A 22,538-nucleotide genomic window follows, 5' to 3' on the forward strand; every position below is an offset into this window, starting at 1 on the left:
TCATTTGATGATTACTCAACTTCAGCCACGATGAGAGTCTTTAGGCTTAAGTTATTTCCGGTGGTGAAAATTAATCTTTTGATTTTCATATATATATATATATATAAAAAATTCCCTTCTCACCCTCCGCGGGTGGTGAAAAAAAAAAACTATCACATTGGCATACAGAACTTTGTTAAAAGCAGTAGCTCAGTGTTCATTTCTAGCAGTAGAGACTATAAAAAAAGCATCAGACTCTAATGGTAAACATAACTGTGTCCATTTCTTAACTGAAATAACTGACAGACAATGTAAGAAAAGCGTTTCATAGATTTTCAAATTCTCCGGCAGACGACATAACATATATGTCATATATAACATATATGACACATATATATATATATATATATATATATATATATATATATATATATATATATATATATATATATATATACCTAATTGCACCTAATTAAATTTTTTGCAGTTAGAACCCTAAGATTGACACATTTTGAATATCCACTCAAGCTAAACAAATTTTTGCTATCCTTGTTATTTTAAGTTGCAGACCAGGACAACAGAGCAGCAGAAAGAGAAGAATCAAAGCATACAGATCAAAACCTGTTCTACTGGTGGTTGGAGATGGATCAGGACGTGTCTGGCTGTCTGTTTTCCCTCATTGTCATCTTACAAAGTATATTAGGGATCTACCAGATAACGATTTTTGTGTGACAGGCCATGTAAATATATTAAATTACATACACGTCACTGTGCTATGGTGGGGTGTTGCTAGACATAAAGCTTCACATTAAGATAAAAATAGTGTGTGTATATATCAATTTACTCAAAGCGCTTGGACAAGGCTATGTAAACCTTAATATTTCTGAAATGTTTTGAATTTTTATATTACCTTATCTATATAAAGATGGCTTCACAATACATCACATCTCCACAAACAATGACAGACAAAATTATTTGTGTTTTTCGCACTCCATATTCACCATGTTTCTTCGTCTATTTGTCTGACTTTTTCCAAATATTTTTTCTTCTTTTGTTGCTGAATATTCAGTCCCTTTGTTCCTTAACAGTTGGAACTTTTAGTTGCAATTTCCCTTGGGCACAGCCCTCAGAAAAATGGGAGTGGAAAATGGCATGCACTGTCCTAGAGCTGCAAAGTGAAGGTAAAAGACTTAAATAATTTCTATTAATCACAAATATATTAGGGGTGACTTTCTTCTTACACTTTCTCTTCACAGGATTATAATTAAAATAATAACAATAAAAAAACCTCATCAGAATTAATATCAAATTTATTTTAAACATTAAATAAAGTCTGTGTTCCTGAAAAAAAAAACAAAAAAAAAAACAGAAACAAGCAAAACATACAGTTTCTCCAAAACATTTTTCCGTATTGGACAATCATTTCTCTTCTATTGCACAATAGAAGTTGGGATTTTTTTCTCTTTCCAAGGAACTGAGTAATGATGAGGAAATGATAAATTTCCAGGGAAGTGCTTTGTGATGTTTTATATCACTGACCTCATCGATGCTGACAAATCTGGACAGTCAAACAACAGAAAAGAAATGCTGACCAGTGGCTTTCAGAACAGATCCAGTTTTCTATTAGCTAAACTGTTATGGAAAATTCCACTAACAACAGAATATTTTTATAACAATATAAATATCTTACACTTGAACTGTTCATTTTAATTTTAAAAACTATAATTGTAACTCTGATGGAATGTTTAATTTAATTTTAATACCGCAGACTACTGCTGGAATTAATGAACTTTCAAAAATCCTTAGAAATGCTGCCACCTTCTGGACAAGTTATTTGATGTCAAACACACTTTTGAAGACACACATTCCTATTCTAAGCAGCAGATCAGGAAGTTATTCCTGATTTTGAAAAAAAAAAATGTAATCAGAATTATTATTTTAAGAGAATAGAAAAACAAAAATTGGGATAAATGTTAGCAAGTTTGTAACTCAGTCCCAAGCATGACTGTTTTTCTTTGCCAAGTAATGTGGATCAAATTATCCAATCCATAACCACATTAGTAAAGTTTCCATTCCATTCTACGCCTTAGCTGTGCTCAATAAGGAAAGAAAAAAAAAACTCACACTTTTATACAAACATGCAAGCACAGTGTGATATGGAGCTTCAAAAGCGAAGTTGCATGTAAACTGCTGCTGTCGTAAGGATCCCCTGCAGATGCTTTTTGGGGTAAGGGCTTCCTGGACAGACATCCAACAGCAAGCCCAGACCGCAAAAAGACCTGAAAAGAACATAATTTCCTCTGATGAAATCAAAACCACCACCATCATCGACTCATTGGACCAGCGTCTGCAACAGACAAAGATACAAATTCAGCTTAAAAGTGTAAACTAACAGTATAATGATCAACTCCATTTTTTGTTTAGCTTTTTTTCTTTTAATGTTAAAAAGCATTTAATAATATCTGTGCATGTAGATTTAGGCAACTATTTGCAACTATTTTACGTAATCTTTCTTTTCTGATTCATGAAGTTCAACAGAAATTCTTCTGTTCATTTGTCATTCCTACTTTGAAGAGTGACCTAAAGGGCTCTGTTATGGAATCAGAAAGTCATGTGTTGCTAATGAATTCATTTATTAAATTCTAGAAACAATGATGAACTTGTGCAAAGTGAAGTACACATTAAAAACCTTCTTCTAAAATAATAGAGCATGAAAGCCGCTATGTTTGGAGGTTGCTCTGTATGCATGCTCATACTGGCCTTTATCTACTGAAGTGAGCGAGTACATTTTCAGTGAGATCACGATTTCTTCATGGTGCATGTGTTGTTATTTACTCATTTATTTGCAGAGATTACATGTAATATGACCATGTATTTGGAGAACTGTTTCACACTGTGTTTTAGAAAAAAAGTATTAAAAAGAACACATGAGAAATATACTCATGTTCAAAACACATTATTGAGTCTAAATTCACAAGGTCAAGGACTTCTAATAAATGTAGATTTACACTGTAGCATTCAGGTTTATACTGGAAAACACTCAACCCTCACCACACACCCAAAAGGACATGTCTGTCTGTCTGTCTGTCTGTCTGTCTGTCTGTCTGTCTGTCTGTCTGTCTGTCTGTCTGTCTGTCTGTCTGTCTGTCTGTCTGTCTGTCTGTCTGTCTGTCTGTCTGTCTGTCTGTCTGTACGATAAACAGGCAGAAAATACAGCAGAAAACAAGCAGACATTTCTGGTTTTCTGAAGATTTTTCACCTCCTGTTCAAAAGACGTCTTCAGTTCTAAACTTGTTGTCAAGCACCTGAGATTGACATATGATGAGGGAATTTACATCAACATATATTCTCTTCAAATCACCACAAATAGAAATCAGGAAAATGAGTGCTGACAAAATATATATATATATATATAAATCTCAATATTATTGTTAAATTTTGCGATGATGATATTGGTTATAATAAATGTTTTCAAAACTACTCTCTTATCTATCATTAATAAGCTTTCAGCTCTCTGTGACTGGGTCCCTATTATCTGTGCAAGGTGTGGACATCAGCAGTGAATAGTTTCCATCCATGGATGCATCAAACGTAATACATTCACATAAAGTGTGAATTCAAAACATTTTGTGGAAAGCCAACAAATACTGCATGGAAATAGTCCTTTAATAAACTAATAAACCAACTTTGTTCACCATAATATTGTGATGATATTCTTAAAATGAATTATGCGGCTCTAAAGGGAATTACAGCTGCTAACTGTTTGTTATTTTTCAATTAGACCTTGCCTTTTAGACAACAATAATTAGACAGATTACTTTTTTAGACATGCTTGTTCTGTTTAAAGTAAAGGGAAGTAGTTTTAAAACAATCTGCTAAATTACTTTAGACAATAGATCAGGAATGCACAAACAGGGAGATGTCTTTTTTTTTTGGTAGTGATGCTTAAAGGTTTTCTGGATCCCAGGTGACAGAACACAATTCTCATTAGGATGATTACTTGGTATAAAATCATGAGCAAATGCACTCTATCCGAATGCCTATGATTTTAAAGTTCAATTCCTTTTTCCTAGTGTCCACCTGATATCAGAATCTCGCACAACTCTTAACATCCTCCATGGCGAAGCAAATTTAGCTCAAAACGTGACGTCTGCAGGTAAGAACAAAAATATAACCTTGTGTTTGGGCCTCTAATTCAACAGAAGTTAAAAAAATGAGATCAAGGACAATATGTTATTTTTTGCACGGGAGTCTCTTGGACTGTGGATGAGGCTTCAGCCGGTACGGACAGAATAAAGGCGGACCACACCAGAGGAGCTTCACGTGAGCTGTCCGTGGTTCTGAAAGCCTTTTACACACGCGCACACACGCATACACGCGCACACCAGACCCTGCCCGGTAAACGCCCAGAGCACCCCACACCCACAAGCCCCCCCATTCCACCTCCTCTCACGACATTGTGGTTGTGTGTGTGTGTGTGTGTGTGTATGTGTGTAAGACACAAAGCTGTAAGAGTTTTTTTTTTCTGCATTCAACATGCATCTCTCCTGGGGTTTTTCTTGTAGAGAGGGGTTGCACTGTCAATTCATCCTGCCTACACCCACGTCACCTGGCCAGAAGCCTCGCTTTACTACCCACTGACAAATGTAGCGCTCGTAAATAGTTGAAAACAGACACCCGATAAAGTCCCCGACATGAAGATAATTGTCTGCATGCATATTCAAAGTTCTGAAAAAGACACCATCTCCACTCAACGCAGACGGTCTGGTTGTGCGCGTCGGCAAGTCGCCAAGCTGCGAACAGCCATGACGCGCACAATCTTGAGCCACAATAGCCGATACTCCGTTCACCACTATACATAAAATCAATCAAAAAAAAATGTGCTGTCAAAACGCCATCGGTCAATTTTAGCAAGCACAAATAGGCATAAAGCCGTGCAATAGATCTTTATAAGATTGGAGACAAGGGCGAAGGTGGTCGTTACCTCTGTGCGTCTGGATGCGAGAGCTTGGAATAGGTCGGGGCTGTGCAAAGAGAGAGAGAGAGACGGAGAGAGAGCGAGAGAGAAAATGATCATGCAAGTAAAATACAACATTATGATATAGCTGGTGGTAGAGAGCAGCGTTATGCAGGGAAAGCAACAAAATGCGAGGAAATCACACTTAGAGAGAGAGAGAAAAAAAAGCCGATGCTGGTAGTACATCAGATCAAGTCAACAAACAAACAATGCTCACAAAAATAGAATTCCACAAGCCTAGTCTCTGGTAGAGGCATCATCCCTTAGATGCGCTGTGGTGGAAAAGGGATATATTTGGAGGAGGAAGAAAAAAAAGCATCCGTAAATACACACCTCCTTTACTATCGCTGATGCTCGAAGGATTGGGGCGACGTGATGGCACCGGGATCATTTTCACTTTAACTTCCTATTTTCAAGGCTTTTTTTCCCCCCTTTTCTTTTCTATTCCGTGTTATTTTTCTTTTCTTTTTTTTTCGGGAGGAAATACACTTCGATTTTTGCACTCGTTTCCGTCCTTTCTGTAGGAAATACTGCAAAAGCTCCAAATGGAAGCCACTCAATTCCTCCAGTCTGCGATTGACCCGCATTGACGTCATTGCGTCATTAGGTCTCCCCTGGAAACACGGGGCTCCCAAAAATAGCAACACATTAATTCAAGCCTGTGCTGGGGTTGGCTTGGCGGGGGCGACTATTTGTATCAATCCATAACCCCTCCTCTGATTCTAAGCAATAATACAGTCCTCCCTCTCGCTGCTTCACTCTCAAGGACGAGCCGATCACGACTCACGGCTATTTTTGGAAAGTGAGAGAGAGAGAGAGAGGGGGGGGAGAACGAGAGAGGTGGGTGTGATGAGAGACGCCCGCACCTCTGCTCCGCTCACTGTAGGCTGGCAGGGAAACAGAAACAGAAACAGCACCACTGGGATAAAAATAGCAAAAGAGCGGTCAGCCAGCCAGCAGTGGGGGTGTGGGAGGGAAGGCAAAACCGTAAACCTACATAACCATAAAAAAAAAAAAATGTAAAAAGAGGTTTGATCACTTTCTGAAGCAGACCATATCCTCATTATTATTATTATTATTATTATTATTATTATTATTATTATTATTATTATTATTATTATTATTATTTGATTTTATTTTTTTTACCACCAGAGTGTCATTTCATCCAACATCTCACTTCAACAGATAGATATATTCACTTCCCATAAAACCCACCATTTTAACATTTTAAAAAGACAGGACGTTTATTATATATAATCTTACCTCAGAATCTCAGGTAATTTTCTGCATTGTGTTTTCCATGGGATTGGCAGAATATCATGCAACTGGAATCGGTATATATTTTAATGAAAACACGGTGCAGGTTGAAAGTGAGATTGCAAAATTTAACCTCACTATGTTAGTACAAAAGGTTTGACAATAGAGTAATAACCACACCAGAGAAAGTGCCAGATAAAAATACATTCCCGTTTACACACATTTAGGTCAATGTTGATTAAAGTGATAGCACATCAGAAACTTTAGCCATTTCAAAGGAGACTCAAAAATGCATCCTGGCTGGTGCTCTTTGCTCATTCTTTGTATGGAAGATACAATTTAGAAAACATACAAATGAGCCAGGCCCCCATTCCCTAGTTGTTTCTCATTATTTGATAGACATCCCACAGCCATATAAAAAAAAAAAAAAAATCATCAACACACAATAGTTTAAGAGGTGGATTCTGCTGACAATAAATGTAGTTTCTATCTCTCCCTTTGCCAAGTCATTTGTGCTTTTCGTTGTTCTTGTTCTATGTAGCGGTTATAATTTTATCTGGCTTGTTTTGTTAAAGTGAATGAAAATTGCTAAATAATGTAACTACTGAATACCATCCCATAGCCATTCACCCCATGCAAATGTGGGTTCTCTGCAGCTTGCACCCAAAGTCCAAAAAGGTATGTTACTCAAAAATGGCCATTAGGTATGATTACTTAATGGTGCGTGGTTGTTTTACTCTTCTGTACACCACTGTGTTTCCCTTGTGATGGACTGGTTACCTGTTTAATGTGTGATCCACCTTTAACCTATTAACTGCTGGTGATAGGCACAAGACTCAATCGTTCCTGCATGGGCAGATGGTTATGCACATGGATGGATAATCTTAACTAGACAGGATCATTTTATATTGTTATAAAGAAATCCTGGACACCAATCAGGCCTGCCTAAGCGCTTGCTCCCAAAACGTCACAGTCACCAGCTGAGCTTCTACTTCCAGACTTGCAGCAGCAGTAATTAACAAACACCTGGCAGAACTGCTGATCTTATCGTACAAAGTTCTTCTCAGCTCATAAAAACAGTTGCTAACATCACAATGGGAAGCGCGGTTGTGATGATGTGCTGAAGGAAGAGTGTGGTAAAGTGTATGAGCTTCTTAAAGAGACAGTGGCACAATTTGAAGGCATTAAATTACAAAGTCAAATTTCTCCTAGGTTATGTATATATGACAACTGAAAGTAATAAAATTACTAGTTTGTGCTATAAATTGGTGCTATGTCCCTGGAAAATATTTAATACTGCCCCTTTAACACAAAATGTAATCATTGTCTAAGTTAACAGCATCTGCATGTGATTCCCTCAGAGAAGTTCATTACGACATATTAAAATAATAAACATTTCTGAACCTACTATAAATTGGTTCAAATATTAACGTAGGTGTCATAAACATGTTAAAAGCACTGATATGAGTTTACATGCTAAATCCTGCAGTACCAGAAATATCAAAATGTAATAAATATATTATTAATTAAATTATATAGCCACATTATGAAAACAAAATCATGTTTCTATAACAAAGATACTTTATTAAACATATATTACCTAAAATGCAAAGTCATTTTAAAAATATACATAATATTGTCAGTGTATATTGAGTTGTTATGGGATTTATAAACTGCAGGGCATATTCTAAACAGTAACTGTGTCTCATCATAGACATCCTAACATCGTAGTTAAACTGACCCATTGTCTTGACTACTAGCTGACATATAAGATAAATTATTTAACTGCTGCCTTTTTAAAATAACTGGTGGGGGGAAAAAACTGTAAAGTAATTTTGAAAATACAGTAAATCTATTAATGACTCCTTTGCAGAATTATCAGTTTTATGACTTATTCTGTTGGGTCCATCTGGGGATCCATATCAATGAATGTCTTTGAGTGTCAATCGTATACTACTGATGCCATCTACTGGTTATTTAACAGAGCTACTTGAAAGGGAGAAAACAGTTTCATCAACATTGCATCAGAAGGTAGAGAAGTCTTTCTCACTTGCAAACCCCTTGGTGCAGTTTAGTATCACATCTGGGACTTGGAGTATTGGAAACGGTAAAATGTACTGACACATTCAATAAATTAGAATATCACTGAAAAGTTCATTTATTTCAGCAACTGGATCAAGATGTGAAACATATTGAATTGCCTTTATTTTTGTTACCTATGATGATTTCCCACTTACAGGCAATGACAACATGATATTTAAAATTACATTATATCAAACCATTGAAAAAAAAAATAATACAGAAAGATGGGCTTAATGAAAAGTATATTTAACATCTGGTTGTTGTTTTAAAAAGGCCCTTTTATCTGACCAATGAACTTCACCTGAATGCATATTTTAATTTATTTACATTGTCGGTCTCTTTCATTATTTGCCCTCTGTTCCTTTACAAACAAGCCAAAGGAAGGTGGATAAAATATGCTACACACTCCATTCTCTTCTCCAGTCTGACTGAAACTACATTTAGTTTGACTGTCAAAGATCTGCAATCGATGAGAGCAGCGGAGGGCTGAATAATTTCAGAGCTGTTCCTACCAGAAGAGGCTGCAGTGGGCTCCGTATACAGCAGGTGGCAGGAAGAAACATGGTCTGGTGGCCAACCTGTCCCAGTTGATATTCAGAAATTATCATTTGGTTTATGCAAGGCTTTTTATGATGTAATGATGAATCATTGAAAATGGCATAAAAGGTGCAGTGTGTTTTTGGTAAATGTGAGCTTGTTATTTCAGTTACTGACTGTTCGTATTTTCATGTTTTTGTCACAGTCCTTGTCCAAAACCAAGACACGACACACATTTCAACTGATATAGAAATAGGTTAGAGAATGAATAATAAATGAAGTGTGCATACCATTAATCTTATACTAAGATAACATACCTTTTGGTCTTATTTCAGCAGTCAGGATCACATCTTGATTTCACAATATTTACACACTTTACCTTATTTAATTAATCAGATTATTATGCATCCCTCAACAGATTTCCTTTCTAATTCAGGTCTTGATTCCGTAGACCACTCTGACATTTTCAGTTTTCTCACAATGAATCACTTAATATGACAATGAAAAGTAAAATCTTGCTTAACATTTTGCATTCTCGCAGATTTGGGGGCAAAACTGACTGGCATTTAGAAGTGTTTGTGTTGACATCCACTCTAACAAAAACCGTTTTTAAAAAAAAAAGATGCCAAGGCGAAGTTTCTCTGTGGCTATGGTGTACGGTGTTTTTTTGTCAAATTAACACCATATAGTTGGCTTTGTCAACTATATGTATAGTATAGTAATAAACTGCTGTCATTGTTTTGTCTCACATTTTTCAATTATTTTTTTCCCCTCTCATCTTACAGCTCTGCAGATTCATTAGAAAAACCCCACAGCAGGAGAAACGGTAACATTGTGTGTATTACATTGCTTATGTTGCTCAAATGGCCTGTCTTTGTGATCAATTCCAGGACTCGCATTTTAATTGCAGCATTTTGCGCCACTATGGTTCAAGTGTAGCGCAGTGGGGCACCTAGGGAGGCATCAGCGAAATTGCCGTGGGAGAAAATAACAGCAGTGATATCTATCCCCAGTCTCAGAAATTAAGAGCAGATGCTGGCATCCATTACAGCTCCTGACGGTAAGCAGTTTAGCTCAGCCAGCTGTAAATCACTGCCACCCGAAACACTGGCTATGCACTAGCTTTATGTGTGGTTTCACCTGCACATATTCCTGATTTATCAGCTGTTACGTTTTGGCAAGGACTAATAGTCCCATGACTTCACCTTGGGAAGTTTCCATACACTGAAGAATCTGTTGATAAAGACTTTGATCAAAAGAGCAAGCTTTCGTTGCATACGACTGGAGCTCATTGATGTTTGTAAAAGGGTGTGTGTCTCTTTAACAGCGTTATAAAGGCACTGCAGGGAGAAACACACTGGTTCATTTTCAATTAGCCTGAGACTCACATTAACTTAAGATATTAAAGAGGAGGGTAATGCCGTTGTACAAACCAATAGTCTGTGAAGGCTGGAATCTGCTGAGCTTGCATCGTCTTGAACACATAAACACACACCAACTCACACACCGGCTTTTCCAGACTGAAAATCCAAGCTACAATTCCCAGTGCATGTTGGGCTAGGGACATGAAATTGCTCTGCCTTTTCATTTGTTGGGGCTCTGTTTGACTTATCGAGTGTCTCTATGAAGGTTTCCAGGGAGCATGATGGTGATTCAGTGGGGAACATGATCAAACACCCACAGCCACATAGTAGAGGGAAACTCCCAGAAGACTGACATGTGAGATGCTGGTATTTTCAAAGCAAATCCTGCAAAGACCCAATGTCATACAGTGCTTTCAAGTAAAGACATGCTTTCGAAGCAAAACACAGCTCTGCCAGTAGTGGTGGTACAAGTCACATGAAGCAAAAGGGGACTGGCTGGTTATGTTTATGTTTCTGTAATTAGTCAGTTCAAACAGTATTTGAACTTACCAATACACAACGTTTACCAAGAAGTAAACGTTGTGAAGTAAATCTGCTCTGGTGTTTAAAAACCAGAGCAGATTTAATTGTGTATATTCATCTCTCTGTAAGTCGTGACTACATTGTATTTAATGCCAAATTTAGATAACTTACTTTCTTATGTGGTTCTTAATTCTTCTGCTTTATCCTTTAATCATAGTCAATAAACAAGAGCTTCTTTTGTTGCAATCAAGGTTCTACAGCAACTTGCAAAAATATTCTGACCCTTGAACTTTTCCAAAGTAGCTCTATGTGAGAAGTGGATAGAAAGATTTGTATATTCTTGAAATCTTTTTTATGAATAAACATGTGAAATGTAATACTTCATACTCCTACATACAATCTTGTGCAGCCGATTTCTTCAAAAAGTCAATTAATTAGTGAATCAGTACGTATCCTTCCCACAAGCATTTATTTTCAAAAACATGCACCACCAAATGTGGCTTTTGAATTTGTAACAACTAACACGAGTCTGGGGCCAAACCAATTGTCTCCAAATGTGCAAAACTGAGACTTGCCTCCAAAAACATTTTAATTGCAATTGCAACAAAAGATGAATGGGGTGCTGAATAAAAAAAACAACAGCAACATATATTTAAAAAATTTTGAAAGCCACTCATCATTTTCTGTTTTACCATTATGCACCCTACTGACTTGGTCAATCACATAAAATACCAATTACCAATTAAAATACCAATTATGATGTCAGAAAACATAAATCAGTTTCCTTGGGTATGAATATGTTTGGAGGGTATTGTGCGAGTATTTGCTGAGGCACCCGTCCAAACCTTTCCTATAACATCAGATCAAATTCCCTATTAATTCAGTGAACTCTTTGATTCTGAGACTTCTGCCTCACTCCATCTCAGGCTTCCAGTCCAACTCAGAGTCCTGTCATCGGGAGAAATTCTTCAGGCAGTTGCACAGTTGGATGGTGAGTCATTTGTAAGGATGAGAACAGAACACTTGGGGGCTACTTTGGGATATGATCCGAGAAGAAGGATAGAAGAAACGGTAGGGAAAGAGGGAAAAACAAATGGATTGACTTTAGATATTAGCACTGGGCTGAATAAGATCAATAATTTAGAAGTAGTAAAAGGTAAACATCTTGTTTCTGCGAAATCTCAGTGCAGCTGTGTTTGCAGCAAGAATTTGCATAATTTCTTTTAGTGCATACTGGGAAGCTCAATTATCTTTGCAGCTCACAACCCAGCTGATCTAAAAACAGAGTGTGTTTAGTCAAATGGCTAGCCAAGTTCATTTTATGTCTGCATGAATAAACTGATTGTCCATTCCTTGAAAGCACAGTCTGCTCTAATAGCCCAGTAATCCACATTAATTCTGTTAAATAATCTAATAAAGCATTTTGTTAAACAAAATTAGAGTCAGTATGATAATAGACTACCTACAAAATTGTTTTCCTTCCACTTTGGGGCCAGGCTTTGCTTAAGGAATGGTGAATAGCACAAGGGATATGCAATTCTAGCCGAAGTTCCGTGCATGGAAGCAAAACACGAGAGGGAGAGATATCTGGGGAATGCCATAAATATCTTTCTCCTGTCAGATTAAGTCCTAAAAGGGTCTTGGTTGTTGAAAACTAACATTTATAGGCATGCCCCAAAACCTTTCATTACTTGAAAAATGTAAAGAAAGAAGCACAAAATAAATGTATAATCTGTATGAAGACTGTATATATATATCAGCATAACCTAATGACTAAAAAAATTAACTCAAGCAAATAAAAGGCTGGGTGAATTAATATACAGAATGGTTGCAGAATACAATTTTCTAAGAGGAATAGTAAAAACTCAAAAAGACTAACAGCATGGAAAATCCTGGAATCCTATTTTTTTTTCTCTCAACAGCTAGATTCTGTCCAAATTACCTGCATTGCTTAGCTGCTGAGTAGAATAGAAAAACACAATCCACTTAGGAGGTATTATTCACATCTCAGCAATATTGTGGCAATGTCATACATTATTCCTCGTTCAAGCGTCTACTGCCCCCACTGTTTTGCAAATATTGATAAAGTTGCATCATTCAATGGAAAAAAAATAGAAGAGATATCACTTTCTGGCAGTGGACAGAATGATTTTATATTCTCTCTAACAGTGTGATGGATGATGAAATGCTGGCCTCAAAAACAAAAGTAAACAAACACAACAAAACAGCATACTCGGCTAGAACACCCCAAGGATGTTCAGTAAAGAAGGAAAAGGAAATTGATATTCTCTCAAAACTGTTTGTTTTTGTGACTCTATTGAGGATAAGTGTGCTTGTGTTACAGTTTTTTGTCAGTCGCATTGGTGCATTTTCCAGATCAGAAATGAAATCCTCAAAACTATTTGTTCAGTCTTCAAATCATTGTGTCACTTTTGCACATCAAAAAAAAAAAACTGCTTCTCATTCTGTTGAACACATTGCAAATGCTTGTGATCATCCATGCAAGTGATTATGTGCGTTTCTCTGCTTTTTCCTACATTTTCAATTGTTTATCCTGATCAAAATGTATTATAACGGGTTTCTGTTCAATGTTCTCAACCTCCACAACATCTAAACATGACTTAGTTGCATAAGTTTTAACTATGCAAAATGATTGAACAAGTTGTCATAATATGTCAAGCATATTTACACACATTTCCATGAGACATTTTCTTCTGAATCTGTTCTGAATTGGTAAGCTGCTTCTTTGTGAATCCTGACTTTCTCCAGCAAAAATAAGCATGTTCACCATTAGCTCAGCCAGATGTAGCCAGAGCACAACATGACGTTAGAGGCAGAAAAAGGGGTTAGGGTTAGGATTATGCCAATTCCCTTTGTTCCAGCTTCATTTTGCAATGGCTTGTGACCCACAACAAGATGTCGATGGAGTTCCTTTCAAATGATTTTCTATTCCTCAAACCTATTGAAGATTTTTTTCTCAGAATGGCGATGGAAAGCACTTAACCCCCATTTGCCAGCCACATACCCTGATGTCAGTTCTGGGTGCCATGGATGCACTGCATGATCACTTCACTGCAGATGCCTGCAAAGGCTGGATATGACTCTCTAACAGATTCTTTCTACGCTGCACTGGAAGAGTGAATATTTGTTGTGATATGGATGAGAATTTGTAGCCCGACTGCCAGGAATGACATGAGAGGTGTAGGAAGAATGCACTGTAATACCTACAGCACTGCATGCATATTTTCTTTAAGGATATTGTCCTATGTTTCAATTTCTAATTCTATTTTATAATAATGTGAGGTTCTGTCAAGGGGTTATGATAAATAGTTTGCTTATCTTTTGTAATTAAGTAAATAGGTAAGTTTCTAAAAAAAAAAAAGAAAGAAAAGTGAAATAAAATCCTCACAGTCTGACAGACCCCGTATCACAATGTTTATGTCAATGGGATACAGCACTATTTCAGTTGATTCAAACACAGAAATACAAAAGAACCATGACGATGTGCAACAGAAGAAACCAGTGTGAAGTGACTAATTAATTAACTGCATCAGTAACAGCTTTATGGGGAGCATGAGTATGTAGAGCTAAGAGAAAATAACTAACTGATGCAGAATGAATACAAAGGAAACACTGAGATCAATGAAACTAGAAAAAACACAGTAAACATGACCAAACTCTGAAGATGAAACGAAATACATAAATAGCACAAAACTAACAAAACTCAAACCCCAAGTAACAGACAGATAGACAGAGAGCATAACTAAAAAAAATGCATTTTAAGCTTTTAGACTCTGTACTGAGGAGAGTAGTTGGAAACAAGTTCAGAAATAATTTTTGAAAATTTCATCATTCCACAGGGGGAATATTTCTTTCTATAGATGTTGAATCTTAAAGCAGTGCATAATCCAAAAATAATGCTAAGCTGCTGAATATAATATTCAGTCCACCACAGGCGGTTCGGACAGCAGGATGTTCAGACTGATGGTAGGCTGTGTTTAACTGCAGTACGCCTTTAGACGCCACGGTTGGTATTTGATGGAAAATAGCACACAAATTTTTTTTCTTCAGTTTTATATCATTTTAAAAGCTGTCAACACCAATCACCTTGCAAAGCTGTCAAGGTGATTGTCACGTTTTTATATGTCATATCAGTTTGCTTTCCTTTGCCTTTTTTTTTTTCTTTTTGTTTACCATTTATTCCTATAACATATGTGGTACAGCTGTGACCTAACTGTGAATGCACGGAGAAAACGTGTCAGTGTGATCCACTTATTCATTCCCCACCTTCTCAGCATGGGGTCTGGAGTCTGCCAGTGTGTTAGTGAGTGCATGCAAAGCACGCGCAACTGAACACGCAGCTGTTATCCTGCCACTGTTATCAGCTTTCATGAGGGATAGAGAAGGACAACAGAGAACAGCTTGTGCAAGATTCAGTCTTAAGTGTGCGTTTGGTGTGATGGAGACTGTGAGAAGGTATGCAGTTGCGGCCTTTGTCCTGTGTGAGGCAGCAGAGATACAGCCCCTTTTCCTTCATGGCACACGCTGCCGCATCACTGACACACATGAAAACTTGCACACAAACACGTTTGACGCTCCCACAGAGACACTCACCGGGGCCAACATGTTGGGCACAGATTTAGAATGGACACAACAGATCACTAGCTGGTCAAGTCTCTTCGTTTTAAATGGACACAGATGGTGATGGTGCATAAAGTATGTGGATGGGGAGGAGGAGTGCCTGGCGAAAGACTGGGATTTGTTACAAAACAGTGTCTTGTATGGAAGAACAGGGTTTAATTCTACCTCAACAAGAAAAAGCTGTTTTTGGCACCTTCATGAGTAGGGACAAATGTGTGCGAGCAGCTGATTGATGGAGTTGTTTTGCCTGGAGAAATGGAAAAAAAAAAAAGGTTAGGAATGCACTGAAGCAAGACAGGGTGAGCATAAGGCAATGTCTGTCTTGAATTTCCCCCCCCTAAAAGATAAATATGTTTTTGTCCTTGGAAAGAATAGCAGAATGTTGCTCCGTCCTCATCTGAGTTGAATGGAGGCTGTGCTGTGTAGTCATTCATATAGTAATCCTTTAAGCATTTATCACAGAGGTCTTCTCTGTCAAGACATTTTCACTTCATCTCAGAAATCATTCCCGTCCTCCAAATGGCCCAGTGATGAGTGACAGGCCACACATTGGTACCTCTGGCCCTAACAGGTGGTGCATGATGATGTGCTTCTGCCACATACACACACATCCACACGTGCATGTGCAGAGAGAGAGGGCAGGTAATAAAAAACACCTGCGGTCTTGACAACTGACACCTAAATGATAAATATTAAATAGAAAATTAGGCATGCTAAATATGCAGCACGCTAATTAGGAAGAGTCGCAGCGGTGACTGTTGTAACAGTGAGACTCATTGGGTTTCTGGCATTGTGTTCTTATAAATAGATTCATGAGGCAAAGTGGTCCGCTCAAGGTCTGCTAACCAAGGTGGGATGTGGGAAATAATAACATCTGAATTCTGATGATTGGTAATGAGGATATAAACTGTAAATATACACATTTTTGTATTTGCTTCTGATTCCAGTCTTGCATATTTCTAACTGCCCTGTGTGTTTCTCAACTGGGGCTTGGATTGCTAAAATTAAAATATATCATGGCATGTTTTGTCAGCATGCCATGAATATGCCATGAATATGTGAGACAGGATATGAATATACATGTCCTGTCTCACAGGACATGTATATTCTGGTGTGTTATATATATATATATATTATTTAATTTTATTTTTTTTTTACCACCTCAGACTTTTAACTGTATTGTAGAATAAGACAAAGTAGTTCATGATTGTAAAGTATATGACAAATCAGACTTGAATTTTCAAATAAAAAAAAAAACAGAAAGCAATGTGCTTGGATTCAACTTTACATTGGAGAACATCCATTTCTTGTGATTACGTTTGCAAATTTTGGGTGTCTTGACTTTACCAGCTTTGTAGAAACATATTCCATTTTGTTCTACTAATTTGCACATAATAGCTCATGCTCTCTCAGAACAGATGGAACCACAACGTTTCAAGTTTTGCTACAGTTTATCAATCAAAATTAAGTCTGTACACTAACTGGGGCATTATAAAGCATGGATCTGCTTTTACTTAGCCATTCTATTGTAGCTCTGAATGTATCTTTAGGGTTATTTAGGAGGTTTTCTTTTGGATTCCTCTATATTTAGCTTCATTCATGTTTCCATCAACTCTGACCCACTTACTCTTTAGAGAAAAATAGTCTTCAAAATGATAATACTGATGCAAAGTGTGATATTTTTGGAGCACCATCTGTTTTGCATTTGAGTAAGAAAATGTATTTTGTTATTTTTAAACTAGAGCACAAACTGGTTTATTGCATCCCCTTCATGCATCTAACCGTAAACAGGACTTCTAATTGTCTTTCTTCAATAATAGTTTCTTTTCTTACTAGTATTCCGTAGAAGTCCAGAGTGCAGGACTAATATATCTACTTTAGAAAAATTTTCTCATCCAAGCACTGTTCTGCCAGAGTTACCATCATTCTCTGATTAATGCCCTTCTTACAGAGCCAATTCAGTTTAGGTGAATGGCAACTTCTTGGGAGAGTTTCTTCTCTGCCATACTCGTTTCGTTTTTGGATGATGAATTGAACAGCGCTCCGTGACACGTTCATAACTTCAGAAATTGTTTCTGAACCCAATTCTGCTTTAATGAAGATGTTATGTATTTTCCAGGCACACGGTGCAATTTTATATCCCAATCAATTAATTAAGTTACCTTCAGTTGCTATGTGCAATGTCCAACATGCAACTCCGACAAAATTTGACCTGACATAATATTAGTGTCAGTCACTTTGAAACTGACCTCCTAACCTTTCCAACACCCCTTCACCATGTCATCACAACATCGCTTCTCGACTCCATCCATTGATGTCATGTACAAGAGCGCTGTGGTTTGTATGATAAGCTCGGCAAACTCTAATTTTCACCAGGTGTTTGCTAATTGCTACTGCTGTTGGTCTGATGGAGCTGAATGGGGGAGGCACAGGGGAGGGTTGCTCTGTGGGACTGGACCTCAACTGGGGACTGAAGCTCTAATTCAGAGTTTTGAGTAAATACATTGCTCATTCATTGGACATTGAATGAGCAAGAGTTTAGGCACCTCCAAATGACTGCCACAGAGGATTCAAGGACTGCTCAAACATGCATGAATGAGTCAAAGCAACATTTGAGGTATGTGCATTATGACATTATGACATAGAACTCAGAAAAGCTGATTTTGCATAATAGCCCCCCCCACCTTTCAAGTACTGCACAACTTTAACTCTGACTTGTCTGGTGTGTTTTTTTCCCTTCACATTATTTTCACCCTAGTGTTTTCTAACAAACTTCTTAGGCTTTTGTGTCGCAGATGAATTGATGAAATCACACACAAGGGATCTACTATTTACCAATTATGTGACCTCAGATTAAAATTTTGCTCTGGATTTTATTTGGAGGTGTCAGAGTAAAAGGCAGCAAGTAGTGCACACTTTTCATGAAAACATTTAGAAAAAAAAAAAAAAATTCATTATGCCATGATTTGGTGTTGGTAAAATCCTAATAAAATACACAGAAGCTTGTGGATGAAACATAATAAAATGCAGAAGGGATATGAATACATTTGTAAGGCAGCACATATCCAAACACGATGAGATAGAATTCAAGTAAGCTGTTCCACAACTCTATAGTTACTCTAAGGGATTTCTTTGCTAACTTCTGTAATACTGAGAAAAAAGCACACTCTCATCCCGTTAAGTCACATATTCCAGAAGTTACATAACCACACAAATATGCTATGAACTTCTTTTAGTTGGATAAATTTATGTCTCAACACATTTACACTGAGATCTGCAACACTGAAGCTAAGTAATCAGCTCTGGGAAATCTAAATGAGAAGTCACTGGAAGTGATTCTCACACTTAAACTTGTGGGATGTTGCTGGCTTACCAGCTTCCCCAGAAAATCCCATAAAAGCTTGGTCTCTCTCATCAGCAGTCCAACTTGTACTCAGAGCCAAGGGATTTAAGATAGCATCCCTTTATTTTGGAAGGCTAGAGACTCAGCAGTGAAGGATTTCAAAGAATGCTCCAAAGGGATGGTATCTTCATCAAATATAATTAACATAACTCCAACTTTTGCAAAGCTCAAGGTAAGGTCTGTAATTAAAGGAGCTATGTCAAGCGTGCACTGGATGCCTAAGCGTTTTACAGCACATCATAAATTCAATATGGAATGTTAAATTTAATAACGGCAATTCTAATTTGGCATACACATTTGAAATGACAATCCTTGTTAGAAGAAATGTTTTGTGGGGGTACAAAAGTCTTATACTTCCTAAAGTATTGCTTCCTCCCCTCCCCCACGCCCTCATCTTATTGGAGACAAGTAATGATTGTTGCAGCTACATATAACTACACAAAACACAATCAGCGCAAAACATCCTTTATTTGTTAGAAATGTCTTGCTTTTTCTTCACCGTGGACCACTCAATCTCTATATAGAAATGATTAAACCAAAATCAAACTTCTAACATCCTTGGCCCTAACCTGACCACCCCTTGAAGAACTTTCTGAAGGCACCCCTGTTCTTGGCAGGTACAAAATTAGATTATCTGGGTGGCAGGTTGAGGTAATTGGTAGCTGTACTCTCACAACAGGTTGGATGGAAAGGTGAAAGCAGGAGTGCTTTGGGTTTGCTTTACATTGATGACTAAACACAGGTGCATTCCATCACTCACTGATATGGTTGACTTAACTGTGTGATATGCCGTTCTATTTACAGAGGGGGTTGATTTCAGAGCTGTCGTCTCAGAAATATATCCCCCCCAACAAAACATCCGTTCTAAGACCTCACGTTTTCGAGCCGAGTTCACACGTTGTCCATGTGTATGTATGTATTTTTGCTGACTACTCTGACATCTTTATTTTACTCTGTGCAAAAGTAAATATTTTAAGTTTATTGCTCGTTCTATATTGGCCACAGGAGCGACAAGTAATATGCAAGGGTGCTTGTCTTGTGCATCTCTGTATTGGTGCTATGATTGATAAGTGACCTGTCAAGGCTTTTCCCTGTCTCCTGCAGATGACAGCTAGGATAGGCTTCAGACTACCCTTCAACCCTGAACAGAATAAAATAAGTATGAAAAATGAAACAGTGAATGGATATATCCAGCATAATCCTGTCAAAGTTGGTCCCTGAGGTGGAAGTCTGTCCTCAATAAAAACACATGAAACACAAGGAGGCTGCAAGCATGTATTTTGTGCATACACTAGAACGCACTCATGCATGGAGGTGCAGCGTCACAGGCAAGTGATCTAAAGCATTTTGCTGTGTACTAGGAACCCTTGATGGGGAGGGAATGGAATTAAAGAAGGTGCTTAATGCAGTGCGACACCTTCATTTCACAAAGTAAATGGCAATTAGTCAAGTGTACACAGACCTTGAAAGTTAGTGGTGTGAAAAGAAATTGATTTAAATATAACATGAAAATGTTAATAACAGGAAACAATTTGTCTGTTTTAACAGTGTCGGTACAAAAAGGGGGAAAAAATTACTTCAGCAAATTTTGTACTTGTAATTTCGAAATTACAAGGATAAAAGAATCATGTCATTTAGTTGCTCTGGACCAATACATCCGATTCTGCATTAGTAGAATGCCCTAACCTGACATGATGCAGAAGCAACATTCTCTTGAGCTTCAGTCCTTTAGCTGTAAAGGGATAGAATATGCGTTGAAATAAAGATGTTAAAAAACATAAATCAAAGTCTGGCTGACACAAATTACAGTCAGTCAACCTTTTTTTTTTAAATAAGTAAGACCAAATAACAGGAATTATCTATTAAAATTATAGAATAAAATATATTGATAGAGTGAACAGGAGAAAGCTTCAGTAAAATGGCGTTGTTGTAAAGTTGCCACAGACTGTGCAGCTACTCTGAGTTCTGGATTTTATAGATGTCCTCAGGCTCCCAAGCCTGCCATGTCCCTGCGGAGCCAGAACATCTGTCAGTGTGGACAGAGTCACATGAAACACTCATAATTTCATTGGACATTATTAGTTACTGTTAAGACAGCAGAAAAGAGGCTGTGTGATAGGTATAACAGAAAAACACCAGTATTTCAATTTAAATATAATATAGAGAATACAAATGTTAAAGAAGAAATATTTAGTTCTCAGCTAACACCTTCTTTACCTGGACACCAAATTGACCTCACCATAGCAACACAAGCTTTATACATCTGGGTCCTCTAAGGCATTCTTCAGCAAGAAGACACTTTGAATATCTCCAGCATATTGTCATTCCATGCTGAGGTTTTTCCAGTGTCTGTAAGATGCCCAACAGGCATTCTGATAAAAAATATGAACATCTATAATTTTATTTTGACCTATTTGTGTCTCTGCCTCTAGTCTGCCTTTAGGGGGAGCAACCGATAAACAGGTATTTTTGACTGCTTGTATTAGCAAGGACATGCTGGTTGATCTAAGTTTCCCTTTAATGAATCATCGAATATTATCATTAGTTCATAAGAAAAGTTATTTTCTGCAAGTTCATCAATAAAATTTTCTTATTATGTTTCATCAGACTCATCTCTTAACAAGTTCCAATCAAATGTCCCTGACATATTAAGGTTAAAACTGTTTTTTTTTTTACAATAGCTGGACTGATCTTATTAACACATGTGCAACTGACAATGTCTTTCCAATTAACAACCCAGTCAGAAATAACCATATTTTCAAATCCCCTTTATCGCCCTTCTACAGTTGATCAACAAAACTATGTGTTTTCTTTTCTTATTAAACTCTGATTAGTGTTGTATTTTTTGAAAGGCTCAGTTTTCCCCAAAATACTTACTCACGGTAGCCAATTAGTTGGGGCATTACTTACTACTGCTTGTAATCATCAGTATCATGCGAAGTCAGCTTTTTTGAGATTTATATTGTTTATATGTTATTACATAAACAAAAGCATACCTAGAGTGTTACCTTGATTCTTTCATGCATATTTGAGGAATCCTTTAATTTCCTGTGGCAACCATTCAGCTGTGCAAAACGCCTGAGTGGACCGAGTGCCGCTTTTGAGGCACAGTTGCTCCTTTGAGCTACATTTTCCAGGTTTCTAAATTTCAGTAGCCATCTCCACTAAACTTCCCCTCTCAGCTCCTTCAGACTAGCCAGAAGCAATTAGCAAACACCTGGTGAAAGTCGGCACCAGCTGATCTCATTACACAAGCTACGTTTCAGTGAAATGCTGGTAAAATGTTGTTAAAGGATCAAAAGAGGAGCTGTTTTGTGATGACTTCCTGAAGGAGGATTTTAGAAAGAGCAGGAGTTTTTAGGGAGTCACAGGCCTGATTTTAAGGTCCGATTTTAATATTACGAAGTCAAATTTCTATTTGACTGTGCTATAAAATGGCACTGTGTGCCTGGAAAATACATTTAACTGTATTCCTCAATCTATTTACAAAACAACCAACAGAAAAATCTTCATGCACACACTAGAAAATGCATAAGAGCCACCCCAGACACCATGGCTATTTAAGATTAGGATTGAAACTTTCCTTTTCTATGAAATTTAATGTTTGAATGGCTTAGTTTTTCCTGAGCTATTTCTGTAATTCTGCTGCTATTAGCTTACACATAAAGACTGCTGGATGATACACTGATCACTTTTCGTCACTTGCTACTTTCTCCCACTACTCTCCATGTATCCG

The 22,538-nt window shown here is 37.4% G+C and overlaps 1 long non-coding RNA gene across 1 annotated transcript; it reads right to left on the reverse strand.

The window, feature by feature from the left end:
• Positions 1-1,271: 1,271 nt before the first annotated feature.
• LOC145551990 (uncharacterized) lies at positions 1,272-5,815 on the reverse strand. The gene is made up of 3 exons (XR_014087901.1): positions 5,330-5,815; positions 4,964-5,003; positions 1,272-2,326 (listed from the first exon to the last, which is right to left on the reverse strand). It is a non-coding gene; the product is annotated as an uncharacterized LOC145551990 (long non-coding RNA).
• Positions 5,816-22,538: the final 16,723 nt, after the last annotated feature.

Source organism: Poecilia reticulata, chromosome 6, assembly GCF_904066995.2.
Source record: "Poecilia reticulata chromosome 6, P_reticulata-male-v2, whole genome shotgun sequence".
Lineage (NCBI taxonomy): Eukaryota > Metazoa > Chordata > Actinopteri > Cyprinodontiformes > Poeciliidae > Poecilia > Poecilia reticulata.